Below are 13,232 nucleotides of genomic sequence, written 5' to 3'. Positions count from 1 at the left end.
TTTTCAGAGGCATTAAAGAATTCCTTCAGTCTGAGTTGTCTTGCAAACAGGTTGGTTTCTACTAGTGCGTCAAATTCACGGTGTTTATTGGTTGGGACAAAGCTGAGCCCCTTGCTGAGGACAGTCATTTCCTCTTGAGTAAATATTCTGCTTGATAAGTTGTGCACGTTTATTTCTTGTTTGTTCTCCGTTTAATTTTTCTTTCGCACTGTTTGCCCCTCCGCGTCCTGGATCTTTTATTTGTGCTCTTGTGCGCACTCCTAAAGGGAACTGACCTGTGGAAGTACCCGATGCTGTATCTCGTTCGCTGCCAGATGAGATTCCACCACTAGATTGGTCTGTCTCCAGTGGGAATCTGACTCTGCGTCTGTTGTATCTTTGCCGTCCAGGGTTTGGAAAGCTTTTAGTATTGTTCACCCAGGAATAAACTCTGTTCTCCTGGTAATCTTTTGTTACTTTTTCAAATTTGTCCGTTTTGAACCTAATTAGGTCTTGTTTGTATTTTTCAGTTTGTATTATATATATATTGATTCTGGCACTAACTGCTCATTTTATGATCACTGAGTTCCATTGCCTATTCTATTTTGTTCAGTAGTATATTCAATTTGGGACTGATTTTGAGGTGAGAGTAATGCAAAAAATTGAGCAAGTAACTTATACCCCTTGCTCACTACACTCTCAACCTGGGTTATAGCAGGGTCACTACATCACCAACCTGGGTCGAGGTGCGGTGTGAAAGGGCCACCATGGGTCGAGCAACCTGGGAGTTCACCTCTGGTCACGACCAGGGTTTAACATGGGTTTGACCTGGGTCAAGGTGCAGTGGGAACGGGTAACCCGGGTCCCGTTCACAGTATGGAGGAGGCAGCACTGTCAGCTCCAAGTGCTGCCTCCTCCCCTGCCCTCCAATGACGCGCCACCACTGACCCCACCCCCTGAGTGATGTCACCGACCCGGCAATAAGCTGGGTTGGATGCGGAGCGTACAGATCAAAAATGCCGGTTTGTTCCTGAGATGGACCCGTGTCCCTATACCGGGAGTGACATGACATTTTCGGTCTGAAAGGGATATAACTGGGCACTGCAGGCAAGCCTGGCATGGGGGGGGAGGGGGGGTAAAGGGGGATCTGACACCGGTATTGGTATCGGTACTGGTATTGAAATGCACAAAAAAAGGGCACCACCACTTATCACTAATTTCTAACTGCCACTCACCAATTAACAAAAAACTACCGTATTGGCTGTCCGCTATGGAATTCTCTTTCTCCATCCCCATTACATGTTAGTTAACCTGTTCTCTTTGGTGTCTCTGTCATGATATCATGTTGCTGATGCCATTCTGCACTGGCCACCATCATCATGTTATTCACATTTTTATATAAAATCATTAGTCCGAGGTGGGGTCCCAGAGATGTCAGTAGACCGGGCCTTAACATTTTTGTTGCTGGCCCTGACTGAAGATGTGTCAGATTTAAAGGAGCATATTCCATTAGTCATAGGGTTTACCTGGAAGATAATTAATGGCACTAAATACCAGATACAGGATTTTTTTTAGCAGCCCCATTAGGAAAAATCTACGTTAAAACACTGACTCATCATTTTAACTTGTGAGTGGAAATACATTTATTATGCAGGTTATGCAGAGTCAGTGGATGAGCATCTGGTTTACCTTTTTCAAGCACAGCATGATAAATTATCTGTAGGGTAAACCCAGGGCTGCCATCAGAAATTGTGGGGCCTGGGACTGGCAAAAGCCTTTCCTCTTCTCCAACTCTTGGCGTGCCTGGTGAGACCTGCAGTGTCCACAGCAATGGTTGCACTACTCTACCTCTACATTACTTTGTTTATGCCAATTTATACATGATATACTCCAGTCCCGGCCCCCTTTCTCTCCGTCCCCGGGACTGAAGTCATGGCAGTTCTCTCTTGTTGGCAATCCACGGCTAATTGAATAATCCCAAAGAGTGCAAAAAGATTCAGCTTTTAGATAGGCATGTCCAAGTTAAAATCTAAATTGCAGTGTAAAAATAAAGCTGTCCAGCAAAAAGCAGCCAGTATTTCCTCTGCATGCAAAACATCATTTGTCCAGTTACTTGCTCATTTTTCCTTTATTCCCAACTCAGAACCAGGCCTATTCGGGAAGTTCAAACTGCCGCAGGAACACCTGGTGCTCTTCTACTCTGCAAATATCCAATCCGTGATCTGTACCTCAATTATAGTTTGGAATGGCCCGGCCTCAGCCTACGACAGGAATAGATTACAGCGAATTGTAAGAGCAGCAGAAAAATTCATTGGATCAGATCTCCCGGCGATTGAAGACATATATAGGTCAAGGGTTACAAAGTGAGCTGAAAGAATTATCAGTGACCACTCCCACCCTTCTCATGACTTGTTCAGAAGGTTGCCGTCTGGGAGGTGGTACGGCTCGCAACCAATGTTCCCTCTAATTTTATGAAGGCTGTGTGCGGCAAATGATTTTGGCTGTGCAACTTTGGAAGGAAATTAAAAATTTTGTGCGTCACTTATATATAACTGGAAAATGACGTTCAGCATTTGTGTTAACTTTACTTTAAAATTATATTAAACATTTAAACATTCAAAACACAGCACACAATGTAGTTAATGGGTGAAACACACATTAATTGAGACCACAACTGCAAAAAGGGACCACTGCTGCTTTGTGCGCTCTGTTGTAATGTCTGTGTGCATGCTTGTCGAGTTGTGTGCCCGCGCACGCGTGCACAGCTTAGAGGGAACACTGCTCGCAACTGGTGAGGACAGCCAGACACAGAAACAGTTTTGTCCCCCAAGCAACTTCCCTAATAAACTCAAAGGATGGTTATCCCACCCTATTTGCAACTAAACTCGGCACATGTACCTAGTAACGAGCATGCTTCCCTCCCCATGTGCATTGATCCTTTTTTTTGTATTGGTCTGTTATGTATGTATACTGTCTGGGAGCAGCGGTTATCGGGGAAAAAATCCTCGTGTATTGTGCACTGATATACTTGCCAATAAAGTGATTCTGATTCAGATCTGCTTGCAGAACACAGGAGAGACCTAATGCAGAACCAGGACTGACACTGACACCATCCAATGATGATTAGTGTATAACTAGAGGAGGAGTGGTCAGCAGCCAAGGTGGTCTCATATGTCCAGGATACAGAGACAGCACTGGAGCAGGAAGGGACCAGTGAATAACAGTTGAACTTGTTGTGGTGAGTGTAAAGTTGTGTGGGCATCTCTAGCTCTGGGGGAACACTTGAGAACAGCTCAAGGCACACTAGTGGGATGGCCCAGCAGTTGAAAAATGGTGGGTTAGTCACTTGTCATTTGTACTATTGTTCCTGAGAAAGTGTTTTGAGCAATAAAATGTCAGAACAAATAATTTGATTCATCGTTAGTTTATATCAGTGTCTTCCTACATTAGTCCTCTAGGCACACTATACAGCCAAGGTTCAGTGATATACGTTTGGGCACATATATTTAAATCAAAATAACTTATCTACAATCGTTCACAATATCCGTCAGCAACAATACCTGCCCCTTGCACTGTACATGCAGTCGCTGCGGCCCCGTTTCTATCGCACAGATTGAGTATGTCCTAGGTAACCGAGGAAAAATCATTCAATGCTAAGCAGTTGTGAATAGATTTGCTGCTAATTGCAGGACTGCAATATTTTCGCAAGCTTTTTGCAGCCTTGCCCAGGGTGGGATTTTACTCTGTCTGGGCCTCGATTATCTGATTGTAGGGCTCTGCAAATTATATCAGCCAAGCAATCAGAACTGAATAACTCCCATTTTCAGATTGAGGTGCATGTACAAGGATGGTTGTTATCAATCTGAAGGAGCGCACATTGTTAATGATATTGAGCATACAAACTGACCAATGTTCACGATAGATCATTAACAAAATTGGAATCGTGCATATCGTTAACAATAAATTGCCCAATGTGTACCCAGCATACATTTGTCACCTGCCACCTTTTGATCCCCAGGAAACGTTAAAATATTTTTATTGCTTTACTTTTATTTTTTTATAAGTTGCTGACTAACTCCTAGTGTCTGTGATGCTGCACAAATATTGCCTTCTGCCCTGACTGGGGTGCAACATGCAGAATCAGCTGGGGCAAATAACTGCTCTTCTTTCTATCTGTGTTCAGTGTCAGTCATTTAATATTTAAAATTTGCAGGTATGTAGTTTGTCACAGCTGCTTAAAGGTCTGGGGCCACTAGACTGCCAAGCATATAGGGCTAGATATCAAGCTTCAAAAGGTGATAAAACTGAGAGTGATAAACAACCAGCTCCTAACTGCCAGGTTACAGGCTGGGTTTGAAAAATGGCAGATGGTTGGCTGGCTGTTTATCATTCTCCACTTTATCACTTTCTGAATCTTGATACATCTGGCCCATAGCCTGCACAGATGCCCCTAAGGTCAGAGGTTCCTAAATGTGGTCCTCACAGCACCCCATCGGTCCAGGATTTAAGGATATCCATGGCAAGGCACATATGGTTATAATTTGTCCAATAGAAGGGCACTCACTGGTTTCTAACTTTAACAATCATTTATTATCTACCCACTGGATTAAAAATATAGATACCTGCATCTAATAAGTGGCTTCCAATCTCCATGCTAGTGTAGTACATAAGGTCATTGTATTAACAACATACACAAAATGTCATGTCTGTCGACTTCGGTCCCATCTCAGGTCCCATTCTAGAGACCTCCAACATTCCAAGAGCCGCAATTTGTTGTACAAATAACAATGCCCCCAAGTGACATTGGACTGTTAATTTAGCGACAGTCTAATACCGGACTGCATCCATTGTTGCAGAAACTGTTCGCACATGCACTGAACAGGTTCTACCGATGTGCAAAGTACTGATAAAGGTACTTGCGGCATCAGAAACTGTTTTCACCAGACCTGAAAGCGGTCCAAAATGTCCAAAGTATCATATAATCAGAGGCGTAGGGAGGGCGGAGCCACCGGAGCTCCTGCTCCAGGCGCCGATTGGTGGAATGGCGCCGCCGGCCCGCCCCCCCTCCGCAAATGATCCCTGCCTGATCACCATACACTAACGGGGGGCAGCGTGTGCCAGCGGCTGCCCCTCCCGGCGCCTGCCTCCTGCCCTGCTGCTGCTGCTGCTCGGTCCGACTTCCGAGCAGCGCAGCGCAGCAACACTCCAGACTCCTCCCCATGGGCAGAACTAGTAATGCCGGTGCAGACGGTGCACGGAAACGTGGCGGCGGAATCGAATGTTATACGGGCAGAGGAGGTGTGACGGATCGGATCTCTGTTGTGGATCCGATCCGCAGCACCAAGCCCGTTGACAGGGTTAAGGATGCTCGTCTCCTAGCATCAGCAGGCGCCAGCACACAGGGCTCCCTTCCTCTGACATGTAACAGCGGGGATCGGGCGGTTCTCAGCAATTCAATCCGCAGCAGCAGCTCCAGATCCCCGTGCGCACCCTTGTCAGCAATCCGCGGCAACAGATCCCATGCAAGGTGCACGTGCACCCACAACAGCATCTGAGGCTGATTGCCGCGGATTGCTGACAAGGGTGCGCACGGGGATCTGGAGCTGCTGCTGCGGATTGAAATGCTGAGAACCGCCCGATCCCCGCTGTTACATGTCAGAGGAAGGGAGCCCTGTGTGCTGGCGCCTGCTGATGCTAGGAGATGAGTCCGAGCTGGTTGGCGGGCATATGCAGGCTCTGTGCTCCCATGCTGCATCCTCCCTGCTCCTCCAGCTGCGGGGTTGAGGGTCTCCTTTCACTCGCACTACCTGTGTAATCACTCTGGGTGCTGGAGCTGCTTTTGATGGTGAATGGCTGCTGTGTCAGTGAAAATACAGCAGCGAATTGACATGGTCTGCCTGGTGCTATCTGTGAGTATGTATATATAAAGTATATAAAGGGGGTGGGGGGTGGCAGACATTTTAATTAGAGGACATGGGGGCTGTTATTATTAATAATACTATGGGGGAGGGGGCTCTTAATATTAATACAATTACAACGTGGGGGCTGTTGATTATACTACAGGGAGGGGGCTGATATACCTTGTATAATAATTATACTACAGGGAGGGGACCAGGGCCTGATAAAATATTAGGATGATCAGGCAGGCTGCAGCCTAGAGCGCTGGGTCCTGGGGGAGGAGCAGCACATGGCCACTCACTGCCCATTGCCATGGCTCAAACCAGCACCGACAGACATTTGAAATATGGCTCCTGCCCACCAGCCTATCAGAGCTCACGGACCGGAAGCTGCAGTTAGCGGATCTCTGCCGGACCGTCTGCTCCAATGCGCCATATTTCAAATGTCCATCAGCAATTGTATGAGCGTGAGCCAGTGTCTTATACAGCACAGCAGATTCCTTTACAGTGTCTTATATAGCGCAGCAGATTCCGTTACAGTGTCTTATATAGCGCAGCAGATTCCGTTACAGCGTCTTATGTAGCGCAGCAGATTCCGGTACAGTGTCTTATATAGCGCAGCAGATTCCTTTACAGTGTCTTATATAGCGCAGCAGATTCTGTTACAGTGTCTTATATAGCGCAGCAGATTCCGTTACAGTGTCTTATATAGCGCAGCAGATTCCGTTACAGCGTCTTATATAGCGCAGCAGATTCCGGTACAGTGTCTTATATAGCGCAGCAGATTCCTTTACAGTGTCTTATATAGCGCAGCAGATTCTGTTACAGTGTCTTATATAGCGCAGCAGATTCTGTTACAGTGTCTTATATACCGCAGCAGATTCTGTTACAGTGTCTTATATAGCGCAGCAGATTGCGTTACAGCGTCTTATATAGCACAGCAGATTCCGTTACAGCGTCTTATATAGCGCAGAAGATTCCATTACAGTGTCTTATATAGTGCAGCAGATTCCGTTACAGCGTCTTATATAGCGCAGCAGATTCCGTTACAGTGTCTTATATAGCGCAGCAGATTCCGTTACAGCGTGTTATATAGTGCAGTAGATTCCGTTACAGCGTCTTATATAGTGCAGTAGATTGCGTTACAGCGTCTTATATAGCGCAGCAGATTCCGTTACAGTGTCTTATATAGCGCAGCAGATTCCGTTACAGCGTCTTATATAGTGCAGTAGATTCCGTTACAGCGTCTTATATTGCGCAGCAGATTCCATTACAGCGTCTTATATAGTGCAGCAGATTCCGTTACAGTGTCTTATATAGCGCAGCAGAGCGTCTTATATAGCGCAGCAGATTCCGTTACAGCGTCTTATATAGCGCAGCAGATTCCGTTACAGCATCTTATATAGTGGAGCAGATTGCGTTACAGTGTCTTATATAGCGCAGCAGATTCCGTTACAGCGTCTTATATAGCGCAGCAGATTCCGTTACAGCGTCTTATATAGCGCAGCAGATTCCGTTACAGTGTCTTATATAGCGCAGCAGATTCCGTTACAGCGTCTTATATAGCGCAGCAGATTCCGTTACAGCATCTTATATAGTGGAGCAGATTGCGTTACAGTGTCTTATATAGCGCAGCAGATTCCGTTACAGCGTCTTATATAGCGCAGCAGATTCCGTTACAGCGTCTTATATAGCGCAGCAGATTCCGTTACAGTGTCTTATATAGCGCAGCAGATTCCGTTACAGCGTCTTATATAGCGCAGCAGATTCTGTTACAGCGTCTTATATAGTGGAGCAGATTGCGTTACAGTGTCTTATATACAGTATTTCAAATGTAACATCCCAACACAAGTTAGCCACGCCCCCAATTCATTACCGGGAGGAGGGGGGCGCGAAATATGCCCTTGCTCCGGGCACCATGGCACCTAGCTACACCGCTGCATATAATAACAGACATTTCTGTTCCAACTCCAGATCAAAGTTGAACAACTGCTAAAATTGGCAAAATACTGTGTACATTTAATAAAGGAAGTCTTGTGGTTCTAATTTAATCATTGTGTTTTGGTTTTAGAATTCAGATTTAAAAAACATTTTTTTTTTTTTTTGTTAAAATGCCTAAAAACAGCAAAAATCATGTGACATTTTCATTCTAAAGCTCAACATTTAAAATCCAAATTCTGAACCATCTGAAGATCAAAACTGGGACTCGGATTTATATAAATTTCTTCAGGAGTTTAAAACTGGGACTCGGTTCTGTTTAAATGCACAAAATTTAGGTGGTTTCAGACTTCTGAAGAACCGAACAATAAATACCTACTGATAACACATTCCAATAATTCAAATGCATATATACTGCAGTATGTGTGTGTATGTATGTGTATATATATATATATATATATATATATATATATATATATATACATATATATATATACATACACACACTAGGGTGACCAACTCATCCCTTTAATCCGAAACACATATTAATGACACAGGTTCTGTGGCAGTTTAAAACCAGGTGAAATGGAGTCTTGAGGTGTGGAAGTTTAAAACCAGGTGAAAGCCAGCCACAGAACCTGTGTAATTAATATGTGTCCCGGATTAAAGGGATGACTTGGTCACCCTAACATACACACACACACACACTTAAATACATATATATATATATATATATATGGTACTTGTTTCCTAGAATGGCGCCCACGATTTTGATCCTAGGCATCGCAAGGAAAAAAATCGCATGCGTTGCGACCGAGCGATTACCGCGATTTTACATAGGAAACAATGTTAAATGGCCCAATTGACCCGATTTCACATAGGGAACAATGTTAAATGGCCCACAGACCCCAAATACCCACCCTGAAGTGTGAAATGGCCCCCCCATTTGTTAACGCCACCCCACGATCAACGTCAACCCAAAGCGTGGCGAGCGGCGGCGGAACGCGTCCTCCGACCTTTTCATACCCCCACTATCCACGTCGGCGTGGAGTTGATAATAGAAAGTGTGACAAACGCAGCGAGCCGCCGAGCCCCGCGAGGGGACGCGGAACACGCTCCTGAAGGCGAGCTCCACGAGGGGACACGGATTACTTAACATGTATTCCGCGTCCCCTCGCCACGCTTCGGGCTCGTATTCCGCGTCTGCTCGCTGCGCTCGCCACACTTTCTATTCTCAACTCCACGCCGACGTGGATAGTGGGGGTATGAAAAGGTCGGAGGATGCGTACCGCCGCCCCTCGCGGGCTCACTGCGCTCGCCACGCTTCGGGTTGACGTTGATCGTGGGGTGGCGTTAACAATTGGGGGGCCATTTCACACTTCAGGGTGGCTATTTGGGGTCTGTGGGCCATTTAACATTGTTCCCTATGTAAAATCGGGTCAATTGGGCCATTTAACATTGTTCCCTATGCAATATCTGTAATTGCGTCGGTCGAATCGCATGCAATTTTTTGGCCGCATGCAATGCGACCGACGCGATTTACATTTTACCATGCATTTCTAGGTAAAATCGCGGACATCGCATCGGTCGCATCGCATGCCATTATAATGGCTTGCGATGTACATTCGATGCCCGCGATGGGCGCCGTTCTAGGAAACAAGTACCATATATATATATATATATATATATGTCAACATTGACAATAAGCATAACTATATTGTGAATATTGACATTTTGACCCTATCAAAATATAGCAGGGGTGCTCAAAGTATTTTGCTCTGGGAGACAATAAAAATGATTACAGGACCCCAGCAAGTTATTACTGAATGGCAACCACATGTGTGGTCAGTGAAGTGAAGTGACCACTTTTGTGACAGGGAGGCAGTGGGTAATGGGGGGGGGGGGGGTGGAAAAGGGTGACAGGAGGATGGACGAGGGAAGCAGTGAGTGTTTACTTAATGAGTTATACCCTGTCACCCCTCCACGGACACATTAGCCTGATGATCAGCAACATAAAGTCATGGCCCCATGCTCAGGTGGTTGGGACCCACTTTGGGGTCAGGACCCACAGTTTGAGAACCGCTGAAATATAGACAAGTAACAAAGACAATATAAGCATCTTTATATAATGAGTCTAATGTAGGGTACACACCACGACGACCCGCTCACGATGCACATTGTGAGCGGGTCGTCAGTGTTTCTTCAGACCCGCTCACGATGATGCGGGGGGGCACGACCCGCTCACGATGTGCACCGTGAGCGGGTCCGATCCAATGGCGACCCGCACCCGGCAGTATGGTCATTATTCAGATCCTACCTGCAGCAGGTAGGATCTGAATAACAACCGACCGACCCGCGGGACCGCGCATCGGATCGGTATCGGTCCACACCAGGACAGAAAAGGGCCCAATCACCACACAATCTACATCCAATTGTTCGGAATTGGATCTGGATTGAGGGGATCGGGCCCTAGTCATCCTGGTGTGTACCTGGCATAAATGTTGACATGTAAAATATAGACATATTATATTGGGTGTGATACGGGACTCCGACAGTCCGGATCCCGACAGTCATTATCCCAACGTCGGGATCCCGACTGCCCGGAGTGAGACAGCATGGTGAGCGCATGCTGCGGGCACGGTGGCTCGCTACGCGAGCTACCTATTCTATTCTCCCTCTATGGGGGTCGTGGACCCCCACGAGGGAAAATAGCGGGTGGCCATCGGGCACCCGGCTGTCGGCGTTTTGACAGTCGGGATCCCAACGTTGGGCAAACGACTGTCGGGATCTCGACTGTCGGGAACCCATCCGACACCCCTTATATTAGGTATGTATGTATGTCACAAAATATTGAGATGCCAGTTTATATGCTGATAGGAGCAGGGAAATAATTCAATTTAATAATTATAATGTGTAGGGTACTCAATCAATAACCAGCCAGCGCTTGTATTGGAAAATACTGGTAAAATAGTTTTGGTTTCCCCTATTTTCTAATAAACAGCACCTGGTTGAACCAGCTAGGGCTATAGCAGAGAGACACCCAGCCCCAAACTGTTCAGCCCAGGGCTGGAATCCAGTGGAATTAGACACCACCGAAAAACTGGGTATCCTCTCCCTAGGGCAACTAGCTATACCCCATGCACACAGGGTTATTTGCAATAAAATAGGTATTATAATTATTTTGGGGCAGATGTATTAAGCTTGGAGAAGAGATAACCTGGAGATAAAGCAGAGATAAAGTGAAAGGAGATAAAGCACCAGCCAATGAACTCTGGTCCTTATTCAGGTTGATTCGTCCGGTTACAAATTTGCACATAACTGAGTAAGCAAATCGCACACGCAGACGGGGAGCAAAGCTACGCCTACATGGCCAACCACACAAAAAGAGGAGTGGTGTGTCAATGCACGTACGCTACCGGGCTCATACGGCTCTCTGGCCGAGCGCTTGGATTTTCAGCGAGCGTACGGCCGGCAGAACAGGTTCTGCGGGTTTTTATACGCATTGCTACAAATTCGCTCGGAAGTAATTTCCAAGCCATTAAGCAATTACCCTGAAAGGATGTACTTTATTGGTGTCCATTGAATAAATTAATTCCCTAATTTCTATAGTAAGTAACCCTTATTACATGTTAATTGTTTGTGTTTTGAATGTGTGAATTCTCACAATAACTGCCAATGGCTGTTATTTTTATTAAAATAATTTATAACGGTGCTATAAATGTGGTTTAGTTAATTATGTGTCCAGGTTTCAATGTTAAAAGTGTTCACCCCATAATGTGTTATGCATTACTACACTTAATATAGTTTTACCACATGAAAGTGTTGACTGCATTTATGATATACAATGCATGTGGGTACTTATAAATTTACACTATGTAAAATGTGTGTAGTGTGGTCCAAAAATGACAGGCACACTTGTGGATTAGGGTTGTAGATTTAGAACTGGAACTTCATGTAATCACGAATCTTGCTGTATTTGGTGACCAAAACAATAAAAACACTAGCTGTATTTGGTATGCAAAACACAAAAAAGCCCAGGAAAAGTGTGGTTAAGGTGTGTGTGGCTTGCAGTTGCTTAATTGTTTAATTACAGCAAATTGAACATTGCATGGGTAGTATGGAGTACAGGTGTAAGTGATTTCCCAGAGACTGAACTGCAGCATCAGGTACAGAAACTGGGAGCAGCAGAAGCAGAGGCTTGTGTGGGGCACCAAAGGGGAGCAATGAGACTTCTCCTACACCTGCAGCCCTGTATAAGACAGTCTATAGCTTCAGCAGAGAGAGTGCCTATCCAGGCAAGCACATACCTATCTTTATCTACAGCAGCAGCATACAGAACCCCAGCAGTGAGAGGTCACCCTGCTGCCACAGTTACTAACACAGACTACAGTATTACGGGGTTGCCGACCCTCCCGGAATTTCCGGGAGTCTCCCGAAAATCGGGGGCCCCTCCCAGCCCCCCGGAAGGGTGGGCAACCCTCCCGGATTCAGGGGGGACCCCCACTGACCCCCGGATCGCGGCATTAAAATGCCGCAATCCTCGGGTCTCAGAGGAGGGGGCGGAGCTAAAATGACACAATCACGTCATTTTAGCCCCGCCCCCTCCACGGAGATCCCTGAATTCGCTGGTTTACCAGCATGGGGGCGGGGCTTAGTGATGTCACGCTTAAGCCCCGCCCCCGGAGCGGCTACGGAATCTCTCCTCTACGGGCTTCTCCCGGAGAGGAGAATAAGAAAGTCGGCAACCCTGCAGTATTACTAAACAGAAGCCAGCAGGCCTCAGAGTGGTGAGTCATGGACTGTATGACATTGTGCTATACTGGCATTACCTATAGACACTTGTTTGCCACATGACTTTGGTATCATTTATTTGCTGGAACCAATGACTGTCCTGTCCAGTTTATCAGCACCTGAACGAAACTATAATACTATCCCTGTTACACCCCTGTGGCTGGATCCAGTATTGCAGGAGCCATTTATTGTTATAGACAGCAGTTCTCCAAGCCGTTTGCAAAGGATTCTTTTATCTTTAAAATGCACCTACGTAATCAATTGGGCCCCAACGTGATCGTACGATAAAGACTTAGTAACATTGTTCCTGGATGCAGGAATACGGGAGTTAACACCAATTCATACTATGCACAGTTAAATGTTATTCTATATCGGGCCATATATTGTGTTGTAGAGTATTGTTCATATGATAATAGTTTTCACATAAAATGCTAAGTAATCATTGAATATTTACAGTATTAGAAAATTTTTTAATTGGTTCCTATTTTAGTAAACAGCTTGCTTGTAGCATCCAACAGTCGGTATTCAACAAATTGCAATTGTCTATAATAAATCTGTTCTCTGTGAAGGAAACTGTTTAACATACCCCTTGTCTCAACTGATCTTCCTTACCTCTCTGAAGATTGG

Source organism: Crinia signifera, chromosome 6, assembly GCF_055691185.1.
Source record: "Crinia signifera chromosome 6, ASM5569118v1, whole genome shotgun sequence".
Classification (NCBI taxonomy): Eukaryota; Metazoa; Chordata; class Amphibia; order Anura; family Myobatrachidae; genus Crinia; species Crinia signifera.
The sequence above is the reverse complement of the archived record's forward strand: the minus strand, read 5'-3'. Positions refer to the sequence as shown.